Source organism: Phyllobates terribilis, unplaced genomic scaffold (genome assembly GCF_046119375.1).
Source record: "Phyllobates terribilis strain yellow unplaced genomic scaffold, ASM4611937v1 Scaffold_4__5_contigs__length_816908805, whole genome shotgun sequence".
NCBI lineage: Eukaryota > Metazoa > Chordata > Amphibia > Anura > Dendrobatidae > Phyllobates > Phyllobates terribilis.
Window position 1 is genome coordinate 446379700 of NW_027362764.1, and position 20290 is coordinate 446399989.

Here is a 20290-nt window from a genome sequence, read left to right on the forward strand (position 1 = left end):
AGCCACTTACGCCTTGAAGATCTTGTCATGCCCCGCAGCCAGCGTTCTGTCAGAACGTGTGTTCAGCGCTGCTGGTGGTGTGCTCACAGATAAGCGCACGCGGCTCTCCACTGATAATGTAGACAGACTCACGTTCATAAAGATGAACAAATCATGGATCCGAAACGACTTTTCTACCCCTGTGTCATCCTGGGGAGAGTAAAAGCTTGATGATTGGTTAAAATCACACTACCAACCATTTTAAGCCTTCAAATTACTAATCATGTTTATCTGTATCTTGGCTGGAAAATAATTTGGGCTTTGTAGCAGTGTGCAGCACTGATTCTATTAGGCCATCTATAATAAGCTCCACCAGATTTAAAATTACTAATCATGTTTATCTGTATCTTGACTGGAAAATAATTTGGGCTGTGTAGCAGTGTGCAGCACTGATCCTATTAGGCCATCTATACTAAGCTCCACCAGATTTAAAATTAATAATAATTTTTAGCTGCATGTAGCCCGGAAGATAATTTTGGGGCTCCGAGATGCGCAAGACACATAAGTGCCTTCTTGCTGCACTGCCTGCAACATGACCCTCATATTGTCAGAATTCGAAGTAATCATGACTACTGGGTTGCCACACTCTTAGATCCCCCAAACTTTTCGATCAACCTTTTCATTTTAATAAAGACCAAAAAAATGGTCATTTTTGAAATTATAAGCATTAGCAGGTTATTACAAACTGAAATCAAACAGTTTTCAATTCAAAACTTTATTCTAGGTGATGTTACATTTTCACATAGGACCCCTTGTTCGAAAGGAGCTTCTGAACTCTCTCGTCCATTGAATTTGTCATGTTTTGGATGGTTTCTGCTTCAATTGTTTTGCATGAGGACAGAATACCCTCCCAGAGCTGTTGCTTAGATGTGAACTGCCTCCCGCCATCATAGACACTCCTTTTGATGATGCTCCAGAGGTTCTGAATGGGGTAGAGGTCAGGGGAGCATGGGGGTCACACCATAAGTTTGTCTCCTTTTATGCCCATATCAGCCAGAGATGCAGATGTTTTATGTGCAGCATGAGATGGTGCATTATCATGCAAAAAAATGATCTTGCTGTGAAATACACGGTTCTTCTTCTTGAACCATGGCAGGAAGTGCTGTTTGAGAAAATCCACATACATTATGGAGTTCATCTTTAGCGCCTTCAGGGATCCTAAAGGGGCCGACAATCTCTCTCCCCATGATTCCAGCCCAAAACATTACTCCACCTCCTCCTTGTTGGCGCTGTAGCCGTGTTTGTGTGGGGTGTCCATCAACCAGCCATCCTCCACTCCATCCATCTGGACCATCGAGCGCTGCATGGCACTCATCCGTGAACAAAACAGTTATGAAATCAGTCTTCATGTAATGTTTGGCCCACTGGAGCCGTTTCTGCTTGTGTGAAGTGGATAGAGGAGGTCGACAGAATGGCGTATGCACAGCTGCAAACCTCTGAAGGACCCTGCATCTTGTTTTTCGGGGGACGTTGGAGGCACCAGCAGCTTCAAAAACTTGTCTGCTGCTATGACAAGGCTTTTGCCGCTGCTCTTTCAACCTGACGTAATTGCCTGTAGGAAAGAGTCCTCAATTTGCCCTTATCAGCACGCACACGTGTGTACTGTGAATTAGCTACATACTTCTTGTTTGCCAAGACACTTCATCCTGATCATCGCACAATGTTGAATGTAGTCATGCCTTGACCTAAACACTCCACAATTTGTTGCTTCTCAGCAGCCGACACATCCTTTTTCTTTCCCATTTTGGCAGAAAATGTAGGCTGCTTAATAATGTGAGACAGCCTTCTTAAGTAGTCTTGCCTTTCATTGGACACACCTGCCAAACTAATTAGCACAGGTGTCTGCAATTGCTTACAGTGATATAAAGAGCCCTGACACACATCACCATCAATGAGTTTAACTGACAAACAAATTCTTCCCTTATCACTCCTAAACACTTTTTGCATAATAATTTGGAACACAGTGTACATGTGCTTTTCCACAAAACACCAGTGGTTCACGTAGTGAATCTTACAGTTCTAACTTGCCAACCGTGGTCTGTATGGAGTTGTTCAATAAAGGGCACAAAATTAAGATAACATAGATGGGAGAGGTCTCTATGAATAGGAATTCCTAAGTATTTGATACCCTGTGAGGGCCAGGCAAAGGGAAAGTTGGACTGGATGGAATCCTATATGGATTTGGGGAGGGAGACATCGAGGGCCTCAGACTTCGCTACATTGATTTTAAAATTTGACCATGTAACAAAGTGATCTATTTCAGCCATAACAGCATGGATGGATATATGTGATTGAGTGATATATACTAGGACATCATCAGCAAATAGAGAGCACTTGTACTCGGTGCCTCCCACCTCAATCCACCAAATATTGGGGTTATGGCGAATTCATGAGAGCAGGTGCTCCGTCACTAGGATGTATAAGAGAGGGGACAGAGGACATCCCTGCCTTGTCCCATTGGTGATTGTGTAAGGTGATGAAAATGTTCTGATGCACCCCCTGGGCCTTGGGACACCCGGAGCCGGACCCTTTTTTGGTGGATGCTGGTGGTTGTAGTCTTCGTGGCGGCGACCCGGTTCCGTGGCTCAGGGTGGTCAAACCAGTGGCGAAACTATTTATGTGGTTTTGATGTTTAAATGTACGACTATGCCACCCGTGGATTGCGGTCAGAGTGAACCGCCGCTGCAGGGCAGACCGCTGAGGCTGGTGTTGTGGGTGCAGCAGAGCGTAGCATAACTCCCCACGGGAGGAGTATAGCCTCAGGGCAGTGTATGCGGAGGATGGGGGTGATGGTGCAGGGCAGCAGCAGTAATGACACGGAGTCAGTGATGCAATCCAGGGCCTTTACTCACAGTTCTTATTATCCAGACCACGTCTGCAGGTAACGGCTGCCCACGTCGTACCGTGCTCACCAGGTGAGGGGCTCAGACAACTCCCAGATAACTTTGGAGCGCTTCACAGGACCCCCTTTGTGTGTCCTTTGTCTGGCCTTTCTTACCAACCCTTCTGTCCGGCTGCCTCGGGCCTCCTCTTGGTAAACTTGGCGCCAGTTTCCCTGACCCTATGTGGTGCCTTCCTAGCGGGTGTAGCGAGGGGCTGCGCCACATAAAATGTCACAGCCTCCGGTTTCTAGCTGAGGGTCGTATCCTGCCTCCACTAGTTTCGGGGACCGGTCTCCCCCTTTGGCCTGACCCCTCCACGCAGGTGGATTCGGGCGTGCGGTGGTGACTCGCCCGTCCGCACCCCTGGGATCCCTTCATTCCTCGTTCCTGGAGCCTTCTCCGCTCCTCTTCCTTCCTTCCCCCTCTTCCAGGCCTGGGCCTCTGTTACTAGGCCCGCCTACGGAGCAGAGCTCATGCAGAGCCCCTGCTCCCTGCCACTTCTGCTCAGACTTCTCTGCACTGAACTAAGATGGTGCCCACCATTTATACTCCCTTCTCAATGCACCCAGGAACTGCTTCCTCCCTGCTCCTGCACTACAGGGTTCCCCTTCCTCAGTGTTCCCTCCCCCCACTCCAGCCAGGGACAGGGACAGTCGTGCCCATATCAGAGGCATATTGGTTGCCCTGCCCCACGGCAATGTGGTGTAATGCATGCAGGTGTCGGGTCCTGATCCACACTCCATCCTTACCTGAGAGTGAGATATCACACCTCTGGGTGAGGTGCAATACCTCTGTAGCAACCGAGCCCTCAGGGTGCTACAGTTCCCTTTATCTTCAGCCTAGGTAATGTATTGTGATACAGGGCCGTGATTTTGGCTATAAAAGGGTCCCCTAGACCCCTACCCCGAGCTTTTTAAGAGAATCATATATGGTGTGCCAGGAGACTCTATGGAATGCTTTCTCAGCATCCAACGAGAGTATCTAATTACAAATTTTTAACTGCATCTAGCCCAGGAAATACTTTGTGCCTAGTAGCAGTGTCTGCTAGTCAGCGGATTATCCCGGCTGTTAAGCAAGCTACACCACCTGTAGTTTGGACACTTAATTTTTTCAATGGAATTGCTTCGGGACCACGGGATACTCAGTGAAGAGCATCAGGAGGCACCCCAAGGCATAGGGGCTGGGACTGGCAGTAGGATGCCTTGCGGTGGACAGCCGAGCATGATCCTTATAAAAGTTTTTAAACTGCAGCAGCTTTAGTGGACGCTACTGGAGCTGGAATTACGCGGCTGCTGGCATGAGACTTGCCCTCCAATAGATCCTTGTAAATGGATTTAAAGTGTATTCATTCAAATTAGAGAGACAATTTAAATTAAAAAGCTTAGAGCTGCCTCCACCACAGGGGGGCTCGCTCGACGCACCAGCGGACAGGCACCAGTATTGGGAGAGGGGGGCTGGCCGTCAGGGTTCACCGAGGCTCTGGCACAAACCCGGCGACACGGAGGTGGCACGGGCAGGAGCGGACTGAACGTGTCGGCTTCTCACTTTTTGGATTTTAGAAGGGCATGACATGCCTACATCTGTGTCTCCCCCTCCTTTTACTCCTCCACCTCTTTTCTTTTCGCATGACTATATGTACTTGTCACTTTTCCATGTGTTAGTTGTGTCTTCTGAGCAGTTTGTCAGCTTTTGGACACCTTTGAAGGTGTTTTCTATGTGTTTCTATGTGTTTTTGTTTGCCTGCCATTGGTTTTAACGGTGTTCGAAGGTGTTCGACGAACCGAACCGAACTCGAGCACTACGGGGGTGGCTCAACACTATATATCACTCAATCACATATATCCATCCCTGCTGTTATGGCTGAAATTGATCACTTTGTTACATGGTCAAATTTTAAAATCAATGCAGCGAAGTCTGAGGCCCTCGATGTCTCCCTCCCCAAATCCATACAGGAATCCATCCAGTCCAACTTTCCCTTTGCCTGGCCCTCACAGGGTATCAAATACTTAGGAATTCGTATTCATAGAGACCTCTCCCGTCTATGTTATCTTAATTTTGGGCCCTTTATTGATCAACTCCATACAGACCATGGTTGGCAATTTATAACTGTAATATTCACTACGTGAACCACTGATGTTTTGTGGAAGAGCACATGTACACTGTGTTCCAAATTATTATGCAAAAAGTGTTTAGGAGTGATAAGGTAAGAATTTTTTTGTTTTTCAGTTAAACTCATTGATGATGATGTGTGTCAGGGCTCTTTATATCACTGTAAGCAATTGCAGACACCTGTGCTAATTAGATTGGCAGGTGTGTCCAATGAAAGGCAAGACTACTTAAGAAGTCTGTCCCACATTATTAAGCAGACTACATTTTCTGCCAAAATGTGAAAGAAAAAGGATGTGTCGGCTGCTGAGAAGCAACAAATTGTGGAGTGTTTAGGTCAAGGCATGACTACAATCAACATTGCAAAGACACTTCATCCTGATCATCGCACAATCAAGAAGTATGTAGCTGATTCACAGTACACATGTGTGCGTGCTGATAAGGGAAAATTGAGGACTCTTTCCTACAGGCAATTACGTCAGGTTAAAAGAGCAGCGGCAAAAAAGCCTTATCATAGCGGCAGACAAGTTTTTGAAGCTGCTAGTGCCTCCAACGTCCCCCGAACCATAAGATGCAGGGTCCTTCAGAGTTTTTGTAGCTGTGCGTAAGCCATCCTGTCGACCTCCTCTATCCACAGTACACAAGCAGAAATGGCTCCAGTGGGCCAAACAATACATGAAGACTGACTTCAAAACTGTTTTGTTCACCGATGAGTGCCGTGCAATGCCCAGATGGATGGGGTGGAGGATGGCTGGTTGATGGACACGCCACGCAAACACAGCTATGGCACCAACAAGGAGGAGGTGGAGTAATGTTTTGGGCTGGAATCATGGGGAGAGAGATTGTCGGCCCCTTTAGGATCCCTGAAGGGGTAAAGATGAACTCCATAATGTATGTGGAGTTTCTCAAACAGCACTTCCTGCCATGGTTCAAGAAGAAGAACCGTGTATTCCACCGCAAGATCTTTTTCATGCATGTTAATCCACCGTCTCATGCTGCACATAACACATCTGCATCTCTGGCTGATATGGGCATAAAAGGGGACAAACTTATGGTGTGACCCCCATGCTCCCCTGACCTCTACCCCATTCAGAACCTCTGGAGCATCATCAAAAGGAGTGTCTATGATGGCGGGAGGCAGTTCACATCTAAGCAACAGCTCTGGGAGGGTATTCTGTCCTCATGCAAAACAATTGAAGCAGAAACAATCCAAAACCTGACAAATTCAATGGACGAGAGAGTTCAGAAGCTCCTTTCGAACAAGGGGTCCTATGTGCAAATGTAACATCAACTAGAATAAAGTTTTGAGTTGAAAACTGTTTGATTTCAGTTTGTAATAACCTGCTAATGCTTATAATTTCAAAAATGACCATTTTTTTGGTCTTTATTAAAATGAAAAGGTTGATCGAAGAGTGTGGGGGATCTAAGAGTGTGGCAACCCAGTAGTCAGGATTACTTCGAATTCTGACAATCTGAGGGTGATGTTGCAGGTAGTGAAGCAAGAAGGCACTTATGTGTCTTGCACATCTCGGAGCCCCAAAATTATTTTCCGGACTAGATGCAGTTAAAAATTATTATTAATTTTAAATCTGGTGGAGCTTAGTATAGATGGCCTAATAGAATCAGTACTGCACACTGCTACAAAGCCCAAATTATTTTCCAGCCAAGATACAGATAAACATGATTAGTAATTTGAAAGCTTAAAATGGTTGGTGAGGTGATTTTAACCAATCATCAAACTTTTACTCTCCCCAGGATGACACAGGGGTAGAAAAGTCGTTTCGGATCCATGATTTGTTTATTTTTATGAACTTGAGTCTGTCTACATTATCAGTGGAGAGCCGCGTGTGCTTATCTGTCAGCACCCCACCAGCAGCGCTGAACACACGTTCAGACAGAATGCTGGCTGCGGGGCATGACAAGATCTCCAAGGCATAAGTGGCAAGCTCCGGCCATTTATCCAGATTGGAAGCCCAAAAAGAGCAAGGGTCCAGTGACACAGTCATGGCTTCAATGTTTACTTGGAGATACTCCTCTACCATCGTCTCTAGGCGTTGACTATGTTTCAGACTTCTTGTCTCCAGTGGCCTTGCAAAGGATGAGCTAAAAAAGTGGTGAAATGATTACGCAAAATTGATGTTACCAGCAGATAATGTGTTTCTGTTACGGCTTGAGTGCTGAACACTCGATGGTCCCACGGTTGGCAAGTTGGAACTGTGAGATTCAGTACGTGCACCACTGATGTTTTGTGGAAAAGCACATGTAAGATTCTGCAACAGTCTCTGCTGATACTCCTGCATGCGTGCATCCCTTTCTATGGCAGGAATTATTTCTGCAAATTCACTTTTATACCGGGGATCTAACAGTGTGGCAACCCAGCAGTCAGGATTATTTCTAATTCCAACAATTCGAGGGTCATGTTGCAGGTAGTGCAGCAAGAAGGCACTCATGTGTCTTGCGCATCCAGGAGCACCAAGTCCCTGTTGTGTAGGTGGCGAGGTAACAATCATGCTTTCTTCCTCTGTCCTCTCCCCCCAACCTCGCACAACAGAAATGTGATCAAAGTCTCCCTCATCTAATGAGTCTTCCATAAGTTCGTCCTCCACTTCTTCCTGGGCTCCTGCACCTTCCTCACTAGTTTGGCTGCTACCATGCACACTGGAAAAACCATCTCCCCCACCCTCACATGCCTGCCGCCTTGGTCCTGCCGACGGTCTGGACCTTGCAGATGTTAGCCCTTCCACATACAACTCCTCCTCCTCTACTTCCTCCACCTTCTCTTGTGCCACCACTTGACTCCGAATTCTGTTTAACATGTGCTCCAGCATGTAAATCACCGGAATAGTCATGCTGATAATGGCATCGTCACCACTAAACATCTTCGTCGCCATTTCAAAACTGTGCAGAAGGGTGCATAGGTCCCTGATCTGAGACCACTCCTCCAGCGTGATTTGCCCCACCTCTGGATCCGGTTGGCCCAGGCTATACGTCAGAACGTATTGCACCATTGCTTGTCAGTGCTGCCACAATCGCTGCAACATGTGCAGAGTTGAATTCCACCGGGTAGGCACATCGCATTTTAGACGGTGAAGTGGCAGGCCCAACGACTTCTGTAGAGATGTAAGTCGCTGAGCTGCGGGATGCGAACGGTGGAAGTGAGCACACAGCGACTGTGGACTCTGCAGAAGGCCATATAGTCTGGGATAGTGGGCTAAAAATTGCTGGACAACCAGGTTCAACACGTGAGCCATATAAGGCCGCACCCAGGTTTGCAGCATTGTCGCTCATGACCTTCCCTGGTTTCAGGTCCAGTGGAGACAACCATTCATGAAATTGGTTCTCCAGAGCTGACCACAACTCCTCAGCTGTGTGACTCACATTTCCAGACACTTCAAAGTAAAAACCGTATAATGACGTTGAGCCCTACGGCCTGCATAGTAAGGAGGTGTGCAGGATCCCTTCGGCGCAGTTAGAAAGCTTGTGGCATGACCAGACAGGCTTTGGGTGCAGGTGGAGGACCGAGAGGAGGTTGAGGAGGCAGAAGCAGTGGAGGAACTTTGACATAAAGAGGATTGATGCACAACTCGTGGGGACGGCAAGACTTGGACAGCAGCCCCTTGTCCTGCTGTCACCATAGTTACCCAGTGCCCAGTCAGCGACATGTAACGCCCCTGTCCATGCCTACTCGTCCAAGTGTCTGTAGTGAAATGCACCCTGTCACACACAGAGTTTCTCAAAGAAGCGGTGATGTTGTGTGTGACATGCTGGTGGAGCGCAGGCACACCTTTCTTTGAGAAGTAGTGCTGACTGGGCATCTGGTACTGTAGCACTGCGACGGACATAAGGTCTCGAAAATCCTCTGTGTCCACCAGGCGGAAAGGCAGCATTTCTGTAGCCAAGAGCTTGCATATGGTGAAATTCAACCTCTTAGCTTTCTCATGGCTAGGAGGAAATGGTCTTTTACTTGTCCACATCTGAGGGACTGAGCGCTGGCTGTTGTGCTTAGACGGGGTTGATAAGGGTGTCCCCGGCAAACTGCCGGTATGTGAGGAAGATGCAGGCGGACTTGTTAGGTTGCCTTGATCCAAAGGTGGTGCTATCGATGTCGGACAGCGCTCAACACCAGCTGGTGTTACCACCTCGAAAGAAAATGATGACCTTCCAATCACACTGGCTGTTGCGGGTAAAGAAGTGGCAGGTCTGCGTCCCAAAACAGGTGTGACTGCTGTCACCCCAGTCACAGAGGATGAAGAGGCCGCAGATGCACAAGATGGGGCAGACGGTGGTTGGCCCGGCCGGCTAGGCTGCATTGTAGCACAGTGAGCTTCCCACTGCAACTTATGCTTCATGTCCATGTGCCGGTTCATGCATGAAGTACTCAAACTATGTATTTTTTGGCCTCTACTTAGCTTTTGTTGACAAATGTTACAGATAACACGAGTTGGGTCATCTTTATCGATCTGAAAAAATGCCCAGGCTATGCAAGGCTTAGCACCCATGCGACCTGAAGAGCAACCACGACTTGTGGTCAGAGGCAGAGTTGTGTTTGAGGATGCAGTTGCTGATGTGCTTCCAGTACTACGTCTCTGTCCAGTAAGGCGCAACCTGACCTCGTCGTCACTAGCATCCTCCTACACCTCCTCTGCTGACCTCATCTCTTGGCTGACTGTGGGTTGACAGTAAGTGGGATCTCCAACCTCATCATCATCACTCTGTGTGTTATCACACCCGTCGTCCTCAGAGCCAACCTGTTCCTGCCCTGACAAAAAACTAAAGTTGTCGCTCCAATCAGGTATTTGAGTCTCATCATCATCTTCCTCATTGTCTCCACCAACAGGAGTTACAGTTTGGGAATGATGGTCTACATTATGGTCAGAACCTTCTGCATCTGGTCCTGCATCCGACTCATAAAGATTCTGGGCATCAGTGCAGATCATTTCCTCGTCTGGATTCACAGAAGCGCTGGAGACGACCTCTGATTCCCAGGCTATAGCATGAGTAAACTGCTCTGCAGACTCAACCATCTGTTCTCCCTCATACTCAGACGGGCAGCAGGAGATTTGGGAGCTGTGAGGAAGCAAGTGCGATTGGGGTGACACCTCTGAGGACTGGATTATTTGTGATGTTGAAGTTGAAGTGGAGGAGAGCCCACTTAAAGGAGCACTTGATATCCGTTGAAGCACCTGCTGCTTTTGTGCCTCATCTGGAATTTGTAGCGATTTGCGTGGCCGTAAGAAAGGGATCTTATCACACTGTCCACTAAAAGAAGTAGACACTTTAGTTTTGCTGGAAGATGGTCTTTCTTCTGCAGATGTTACTGTTGATTTAACACCTACTCCACGGACACAACCTTTTTTCCCCTTCCCAACACGCCTATTCCCCTTTCCACCAGCATCAGGCCTTTTTCCACTCGTTTTGGTGGTTAACTAATTCAAAACTCTGGAGTTGTGAATGGATGGAAACCGAGCAGAGCTGAGTGTCCAAACTGTGGTATTAGGCTAAAACTATTGTCTGGGTTAGATGCAGAAAAAAATTATATTCAGTTTGCAACCTGATGGAGGTCAGTGAAGATGGACTAATAGAACAAGTCCCACACACTGCTAGAAGGCCAAATATTTTTTCAGAGGTAGATGCAGAAAAAAATTATATTCAATTTGCAACCTGATGGAGGTCAGTATAGATGGACTAATAGAACAAGTCCCACACACTGCTAGAAGGCCAAATATTTTTTCAGAACTAGATGCAGAAAAAAATTATATTCAATTTGCAACCTGATGGAGGTCAGTACACATGGACTAATAGAACAAGTCCCACACACTGCTAGAAGCCCAAATATTTTTTCAGAGCTAGATGCAGAAAAATATTATATTCAATTTGCAACCTGATGGAGGTCAGTATAGATGGACTAACAGAACAAGTCCCACACAGTGCTAGAAGGCCAAATATTTTTTCAGAGCCAGATGCAGAAAAATATTATATTCAGTTTGCAACCTGATGGAGGTCAGTATAGATGGACTAATAGAACAAGTCCCACACACAGCTAGAAGCCCAAATATTTATTCAGAGGTAGATGCAGAAACAAATTATATTCAATTTGCAACCTGATGGAGGTCAGTATAGATGGACTAATAGAACAAGTCCCACACACTGCTAGAAGGCCAAATATTTTTTCAGAGCTAGATGCAGAAAAAAATTATATTCAATTTGCAACCTGATGGAGGTCAGTATAGATGGACTAATAGAACACGTCCCACACACTGTTAGAAGGCCAAATATTTTTTCAGAGCTAGATGCAGAAAAATAATATATTCAGTTTGCAACCTGATGGAGGTCAGTATAGATGGACTAATAGAACAAGTCCCACACACTGCTAGAAGGCCAAATATTTTTTCAGAGCTAGAAGCTGAAAAAAATTATATTCAATTTGCAACCTGATGGAGGTCAGTATAGATGGACTAATAGAACAAGTCCCACACACTGCTAGAAGGCCAAATATTTTTTCAGAGCTAGATGCAGAAAAATATTATATTCAATTTTGCAACCTGATGGAGGTCAGTATAGATGGACTAATAGAACAAGTCCCACACACAGCTAGAAGCCCTAATATTTTTTCAGAGGTAGATGCAGAAAAAAATTATATTCAATTTGCAACCTGATGGAGGTCAGTATAGATGGACTAATAGAACAAGTCCCACACACTGCTAGAAGGCCAAATATTTTTTCAGAGCTAGATGCAGAAAAATATTATATTCAATTTGCAACCTGATGGAGGTCAGTATAGATGGACTAATAGAACAAGTCCCACACACTGCTAGATGCCCAAATATTTTTTCAGAGCTAGATGCAGAAAAATATTATATTCAATTTGCATCCTGATGGAGGTCAGTATAGATGGACTAATAGAACAAGTACCACACACTGCTAGAAGGCCAAATATTTTTTCAGAGCTAGATGCAGAAAAATATTATATTCAATTTGCAACCTGATGGAGGTCAGTATAGATGGACTAATAGAACAAGTCCCACACACAGCTAGAAGCCCAAATATTTTTTCAGAGGTAGATGCAGAAAAAAATTATATTCAGTTTTCAACCTGATGGAGGTCAGTATAGATGGACTAATAGAACTAGTCCCACACACAGCTAGAAGGCCAAATATTTTTTCAGAGCTAGATGCAGAAAAAAATTATATTCAATTTGCAACGTGATGGAGGTCAGTATAGATGGACTAATAGAACAAGTCCCACACACTGCTAGAAGGCCAAAATTTTTTTCAGAGATAGATGCAGAAAAAAATTATATTCAATTTGCAACCTGATGGAGGTCAGTATAGATGGACTAATAGAACAAGTCCCACACACTGCTGGAAGGCCAAATATTTTTTCAGAGCTAGATGCAGAAAAAAATTATATTCAATTTGCAACCTGATGGAGGTCAGTATAGATGGACTAATAGAACAAGTCCCACACACTGCTAGAAGGCCAAATATTTTTTCAGAGCTAGATGCAGAAAAAAATTAGATTCAATTTGCAACCTGATGGAGGTCAGTATAGATGGACTAATAGAACAAGTCCCACACACTGCTAGAAGGCCAAAAATTTTTTCAGAGCTAGATGCAGAAAAATATTATATTCAATTTGCAACCTGATGGAGGTCAGTATAGATGGACTAATAGAACAAGTCCCACACAGTGCTAGAAGGCCAAATATTTTTTCAGAGCAAGATGGAGAAAAATATTATATTCAATTTGCAACCTGATGGAGGTCAGTATAGATGGACTAATAGAACAAGTCCCACACACTGCTAGAAGGCCAAATATTTTTTCAGAGCTAGATGCAGAAAAATATTATATTCAATTTGCCACCTGACGGAGGTCAGTATAGATGGATTAATAGAACAAGTCCCACACACTGCTAGAAAACCAAATATTTTTTCAGAGCTAGATGCAGAAAAAAATTATATTCAATTTGCAACCTGATGGAGGTCAGTATAGATGGACTAATAGAACAAGTCCCACACATAGCTAGAAGCCCAAATATTTTTCAGAAGTAGATGCAGAAGAAAATTATATTCAATTTGCTACCTTATGGAGGTCAGTATAGATGGACTAATAGAATGATGCTATGCCCAAAAGGTTTTACTTCACTAGGTGCAGTAAAAAAATTGGTATTCTATACACAGGTGGTGTATCTTGCAACACAGATAGGCTACTCCACTGACTAACACACTCTGCAATAGGCCAAAAAGGATTAACTTTGCTAGATTCAGCCTAATGCTGTGAAAAAAACTTGCACAGCACTGGCACAGACCTGCCTGGCAAAAACTGATAGGAACTGATGTAACCTAGTCCTGAAAAGGACTGCAATTACAATTAGTATTTACTCCCACAATCTATCTATTTAAGAGCACAGACCTGCCTGATAAAAGTCGTAGGAAATGCTGTAACCTAGTCCTTAAAAGGACTGCAATCACAACTATTCCCTACTCCCAAGCTATCTGTAGATTTGTGCGAAAATTGGCTTGAAATTAACAAGGTATAGCGCACACAGCAACAGCGGTGCCGTCTAACACGCAGCTGCAGCAGTGAGAAAATGGTGGAGACGGGGAAAATGGCTGGGTCTTATAGGGCAAGGACATGTGACATACACTGCCAATAACACATGCCCTTGCTTGGGTGAAAAAAAGCACTTCGCTCCGTGTGTGCGCTGCTGATAGGCTGACAGATTGCACCTCCCTACTGTAAATGCGGGAAAGAGAAAAAAAAAATGGAGATCTTCATTATTCCTGCAGAGATCCATCCCCTGTCCCTCCCCCCGCCCCGCTGTACACTCAAACTGTGTATTAACATTAATTTTCATAGTTACTGAGAAAAAATCCAGTTATGATTTTGGTGCACGAACAGTTATCGAACATAACCTCAAACAGCCGAATTTTTTTCAAATCGTTCGTGTTTGCCGAACAGCTCGAACACCGCACAAAACAGCTCGAATTTGAGATTGGCGAACAGTTCAAGTCGAACACCGCTCATTAGAGATGAGCTGTGTGTGGGACTTGATCTATTAGTCCATCTATACTGACCTCCATCAGGTTGCAAACTGAATATATATTTTTTCTGCATCTACCTCTGAAAAAATATTGGGCTTCTAGCTGTGTGTGGGACTTGTTCTATTAATCCATCTATACAGACCTCCATCAGGTTGCAAACTGAATATAATTTTTTTCTGCATCTACCTCTGAAAAAATATTTGGCCTTCTAGCAGTGTGTGGGACTTTCTCTATTAGTCCATCTATACTGACCTCCATCAGGTTGCAAATTAAAAATAATTTTTATCTGCATCCAGCTCTGAAAAAATATTTGGCCTTCTAGCAGTGTGTGGGACTTTCTCTATAAGTCCATCTATACTGACCTCCATCAGGTTGCAAATTAAAAATAAATTTTTGTCTGCATCTAGCTCTGAAAAAATATTTGGCCTTCTAGCAGTGTGTGGGACTTTCTCTATTAGTCCATCTATACTGACCTCCATCAGGTTGATTGAATATAATTTTTTTCTGCATCTAACCCAGCCAATAGTCTTGGCCTAATACCACAGTTTGGCCACTCAGCTCTGCTCAGTTACCATCCATTGTTTTTTTTTGTGCAAACAACTCCAGAGTTGTGAATTAGTTAACCACCAAAATGAGTGTAAAAAGGCCTGCTGCTGGTGGAAAGGGGAATAGGCGTGTTGGGAAGGGGAAAAAAGGTTGTGTCCGTGGGGTAGGTGTTAAAGCAACAGTAACATCTGCAGAAGAAAGACCATCTTCCAGCCAAACTAAAATGTCTACTTCTTTTAGCGGACAATGTGATAAGATCCCTTTCTTAGGGCCACGCCAATCGCTACAAATTCCAGATGAGGCACAAAAACAGCAGGTGCTTCAACGGATATCAAGTGCTCCTTTAAGTGGGCTCTCCTCCACATCAACTTCAACATCACAAATACTCCAGTCCTCAAAGGTGTCACCCCAATCGCACTTGCTTCCTCACAGCTCCCAAATCTCCAGCTGCCCGTCTGAGTATGAGGTAGAACAGATGGTTGAGTCTGCAGAGCTGTTTACTCATACTATAGCCTGGGAATCAGAGGTCGACTCCAGCGCTTCTGTGAATCCAGACGAAGAAATGATCTGCACTGATGCCCAGAATCTTTATGAGTCGGATCCAGGACCAGACGCAGAAGGTTCTGACCATAATGTAGACAATCATTCCCAAACTGTAACTCCAAGAGATGAGGTCAGCAGAGGAGGTGGAGGAAGATGCTAGTGACGACGAGGTCAGGTTACGCCTTCCTGGACTGCATCGTAAAAAACACAACTCTGCCTCTCACCACAAGTCGTAGTGGCTCTTCAGGTCGCATGGGTGCTAAGCCTTGCATAGCCTGGGCATTTTTTCAGATCGATAAAGATGACCCAACTCGTGTTATCTGTAACATTTGTCAGCAAAAGCTAAGTAGAGGCCAAAAAATACATATTTTGAGTACTTCATGCATGAACCGGCACATGGACATGAAGCACAAGTTGCAGTGGGAAGCTCAGTGTGCTACAATGCGGCCTAGCCGGCCGGGCCAACCACCGTCTGCCATATCTTGTGCATCCGCGGCCTCTTCATCCTCTGTGACTGGGGGGACAGCAGTCACACCTGTTTTGGGGCGCAGACCTGCCACCTCTTTACCCGCAACAGCCAGCGTGATTGGAAGGTCATCATTTTCTTTGGAGGTGGTAACACCAGCTGATGTTGAGCGCTGTCCGACATCGATAGCACCACCTTTGGATCAAGGCAACCTAACATGTCCGCCTCCATCTTCCTCACAGACCGGCAGTTTGCCGGGGACACCCTTATCAACCCCGTCTAAGCACAATAGCCAGCCCTCGGTCCCTCCGATGTGGACAAGTAAAAGACCATTTCCTCCTAGCCATGTGAAAGCTAAGTGGTTGAATTTCACCATCTGCAAGCTCTTGGCTACTGAAATGCTGCCTTTCCGCCTGGTGGACACAGAGGATTTTTGAGACCTTATGTCCGTCGCAGTGCCCCAGTACCAGATGCACAGTCGGCACTACTTCTCAAAGAAAGGTGTGCCTGCGCTCCACCAGCATGTCGCACACAACATCACCACTTCTTTGAGAAACTCTGTGTGTGACAGGGTGCATTTCACCACAGACACTTGGACGAGTAGGCATGGACAGTGGCGTTACATGTCGCTGACTGGGCACTGGGTAACTATGGTGACAGCAGGACAAGGGGCTGCTGTCCAAGTCTTGCCGTCCCCACGAGTTGTGCGTCAATCCTCTTTATGTCAAAGTTCCTCCACTGCTTCTGCCTCCTCAACCTCCTCTCGGTCTTCCACCTGCACCCAAAGCCTGTCTGGTCATGCCACAAGCTTTCTAACTGCGCAGAAGGGATCCTGCACACCTCCTTACTATGCTGGCAGTAGGGCTCAACGTCATCAGCCGGTTTTTACTTTGAAATGTCTGGGAAATGTGAGTCACACAGCTGAGGAGTTGTGGTCAGCTCTGGAGAACCAATTTCATGAATGGTTGTCTCCACTGGACCTGAAACCAGGGAAGGCTGTGTGCGACAATGCTGCAAACCTGGGTGCGGCCCTTCGCCGGGGCAATGTCACACACGTGCCTTGTATGGCTCACGTGTTGAACCTGGTTGTCCAGCAATTTTTAGCCCACTATCCCAGAATGGATGGCCTTCTGCAGAGGGCACGGTCGCTGTGTGCTCACTTCCGCCGTTCGCATCCCGCAGCTCAGCGACTTACATCTCTACAGAAGTCGTTGGGCCTGCCACTTCACCGGCTAAAATGCGATGTGCTTACCCGGTGGAATTCAACTCTGCACATGTTGCAGCGACTGTGGCAGCATCGACAAGCCCTGGTGCAATACGTTCTGACGTACAGCCTGGGCCAATGAGATTCAGAGGTGGGGCAAATCACGCTGGAGGAGTGGTTTCGGATCAGGGACCTATGCACCCTTCTGCACAGTTTTGAAATGGCGACAAAGATGTTTAGTGCTGACGATGCCATTATCAGCATGACTATTCCGGTGATTTACATGCTGGAGCACATGTTAAACAGAATTCGGAGTCAGGTGGTGGCCCAAGAGGAGGTGGAGGAAGTAGATGAGGAGGAGTTGTATGCGGAAGGGCTAACATCTGCAAGGTCCAGACGGTCGGCAGCACCAAGGCGGCAGGCATGTGAGGGTGGGGGAGATGGTTTTACCAGGGCGCATGTAGCAGCCAAACTAGTGAGGAAGGTGCAGGAGCCCAGGAAGAAGTGGAGGACGAACTGATGGAAGACTCATCAGATGAGGGAGACCTTGATCACATTTCTGTTGTGCGAGGTTGGGGGGAGAGGACAGAGGAAGGAATCATGATTGTTACCTCGCCACCAACACAACAGGGACTTGGTGCTCCTGGATGCGCAACACACATGAGTGCCTTCTTGCTGCACTACCTGCAACATGACCCTCGAATTGTGAGAATTAGAAATAATTCTGACTACTGGGTTGCCACACTGTTAGATCCCTGGTACAAAAGTAAATTTGCAGAAATTATTCCTGCCATAGAAAGGGATGCACACATGCAGGAGTATCAGCAGAGACTGTTGCAGAATCTTACATGTGCTTTTCCACAAAACACCAGTGGTGCACGTAGTGAATCTCACAGTTCCAACTTGCCAACCGTGGGACCGTCAAGTGTACAGCACTCAAACCGTAACAGAACCACAGTATCTGCTGGTAACATCAATTTTGCGGAATCATTTCACCACTTTTTTAGCCCATCCTTTGCAAGGCCACAGGAGACAAGAAGTCTGACACATAGTCAACGCCTAGAGATGATGGTAAAGGAGTATCTCCAAGTAAACATTGAAGCCATGACTGTGTCACTTTACCCTTGCTCTTTTTGGGCTTCCAATCTGGATAAATGGCCGGAGCTAGCCACTTACGCCTTGGAAATCTTGTCATGCCCCGCAGCCAGCATTCTGTCTGAACGTGTGTTCAGCGCTGCTGGTGGTGTGCTCACAGATAAGCGCACGCGGCTCTCCACTGATAATGTAGACAGACTCACGTTCATAAAGATGAACAAATCATGGATCCGAAACGACTTTTCTACCCCTGTGTCATCCTGGGGAGAGTAAAAGCTTGATGATTGGTTAAAATCACCCTACCAACCGTTTTAAGCTTTCAAATTACTAATCATGTTTATCTGTATCTTGACTGGAAAATAATTTGGGCTTTGTAGCAGTGTGCAGCACTGATCCTATTAGCCCATCTATACTAAGCTCCACCAGATTTAAAATTAATAATAATTTGTAGCTGCATCTAGCCCGGAAAATAATTTTGGGGCTCCGAGATGTGCAAGACACATAAGTGCCTTCTTGCTGCACTACCTGCAACATGACCCTCATATTGTCAGAATTCAAAGTAATCATGACTACTGGGTTGCCACACTCTTAGATCCCCCAAACTTTTCGATCAACCTTTTCATTTTAATAAAGACGAAAAAATGGTCATTTTTGAAATTATAAGCATTAACAGGTTATTAGAAACTGAAATCAAACAGTTTTCAACTCAAAACTTTATTCTAGGTGATGTTACATTTTCACATAGGACCCCTTGTTCGAAAGGAGCTTCTGAACTCTCTCGTCCATTGAATTTGTCAGGTTTTGGATGGTTTCTGCTTCAATTGTTTTGCATGAGGACAGAATACCCTCCCAGAGCTGTTGCTTAGATGTGAACTGCCTCCCGCCATCATAGACACTCCTTTTGATGATGCTCCAGAGGTTCTGAATGGGGTAGAGGTCAGGGGAGCATGGGGGTCACACCACAAGTTTTTCCCCTTTTATGCCCATATCAGCCAGAGATGCAGATGTTTTATGTGCAGCATGAGATGGTGCATTATCATGCAAAAAAATGATCTTGCTGTGAAATACATGGTTCTTCTTCTTGAACCATGGCAGGAAGTGCTGTTTGAGAAAATTCACATACATTATGGAGTTCATCTTTAGCGCCTTCAGGGATCCTAAAGGGGCCGACAATCTCTCTCCCCATGATTCCAGCCCAAAACAATACTCCACCTCCTCCTTGTTGGCGCTGTAGCCGTGTTTGCGTGGGGTGTCTATCAACCAGCCATCCTCCACTCCATCCATCTGGACCATCGAGCGCTGCACGGCACTCATCCGTGAACAAAACAGTTTTGAAATCAGTCTTCATGTAATGTTTGGCCCACTGGAGCCGTTTCTGCTTGTGTGAAGTGGATAGAGGAGGTCGACAGGATGGCATATGCGCAGCTGCAAACCTCTGAAGGACCCTGCATCTTGTTGTTCGGGGGACGTTGGAGGCACCAGCAGATTCAAAAACTTGTCTGCTGCTATGACAAGGCTTTTTTGCCGCTGCTCTTTTAACCTGACGTAATTGCCTGTAGAAAAGAGTCCTCAATTTGCCCTTATCAGCACGCACACGTGTGTACTGTGAATCAGCTACATACTTCTTGATTGCCAAGACACTTCATCCTGATCATCGCACAATGTTGATTGTAGTCATGCCTTGACCTAAACACTCCACAATTTGTTGCTTCTCAGCAGCCGACACATCCTTTTTCTTTCCCATTTTGGCAGAAAATGTAGGCTGCTTAATAATGTGAGACAGCCTTCTTAAGTAGTCTTGCCTTTCATTGGACACACCTGCCAAACTAATTAGCACAGGTGTCTGCAATTGCTTACAGTGATATAAAGAGCCCTGACACACATCACCATCAATGAGTTTAACTGACAAACAAACAAATTCTTCCCTTATCACTCCTAAACACTTTTTGCATAATAATTTGGAACACAGTGTACATGTGCTTTTCCACAAAACACCAGTGGTTCACGTAGTGAATCTTACAGTTCTAACTTGCCAACCGTGGTCTGTATGGAGTTGTTCAATAAAGGGCCCAAAATTAAGATAACATAGATGGGAGAGGTCTCTATGAATAGGAATTCCTAAGTATTTGATACCCTGTGAGTGCCAGGCAAAGGGAAAGTTGGACTGGATGGAATCCTATATGGATTTGGGGAGGGAGACATCGAGGGCCTCAGACTTCGCTGCATTGATTTTAAAATTTGACCATGTAACAAAGTGATCTATTTCAGCCATAACAGCATGGATGGATATATGTGATTGAGTGATATATACTAGTACATCATCAGCAAATAGAGAGCACTTGTACTCGGTGCCTCCCACCTCAATC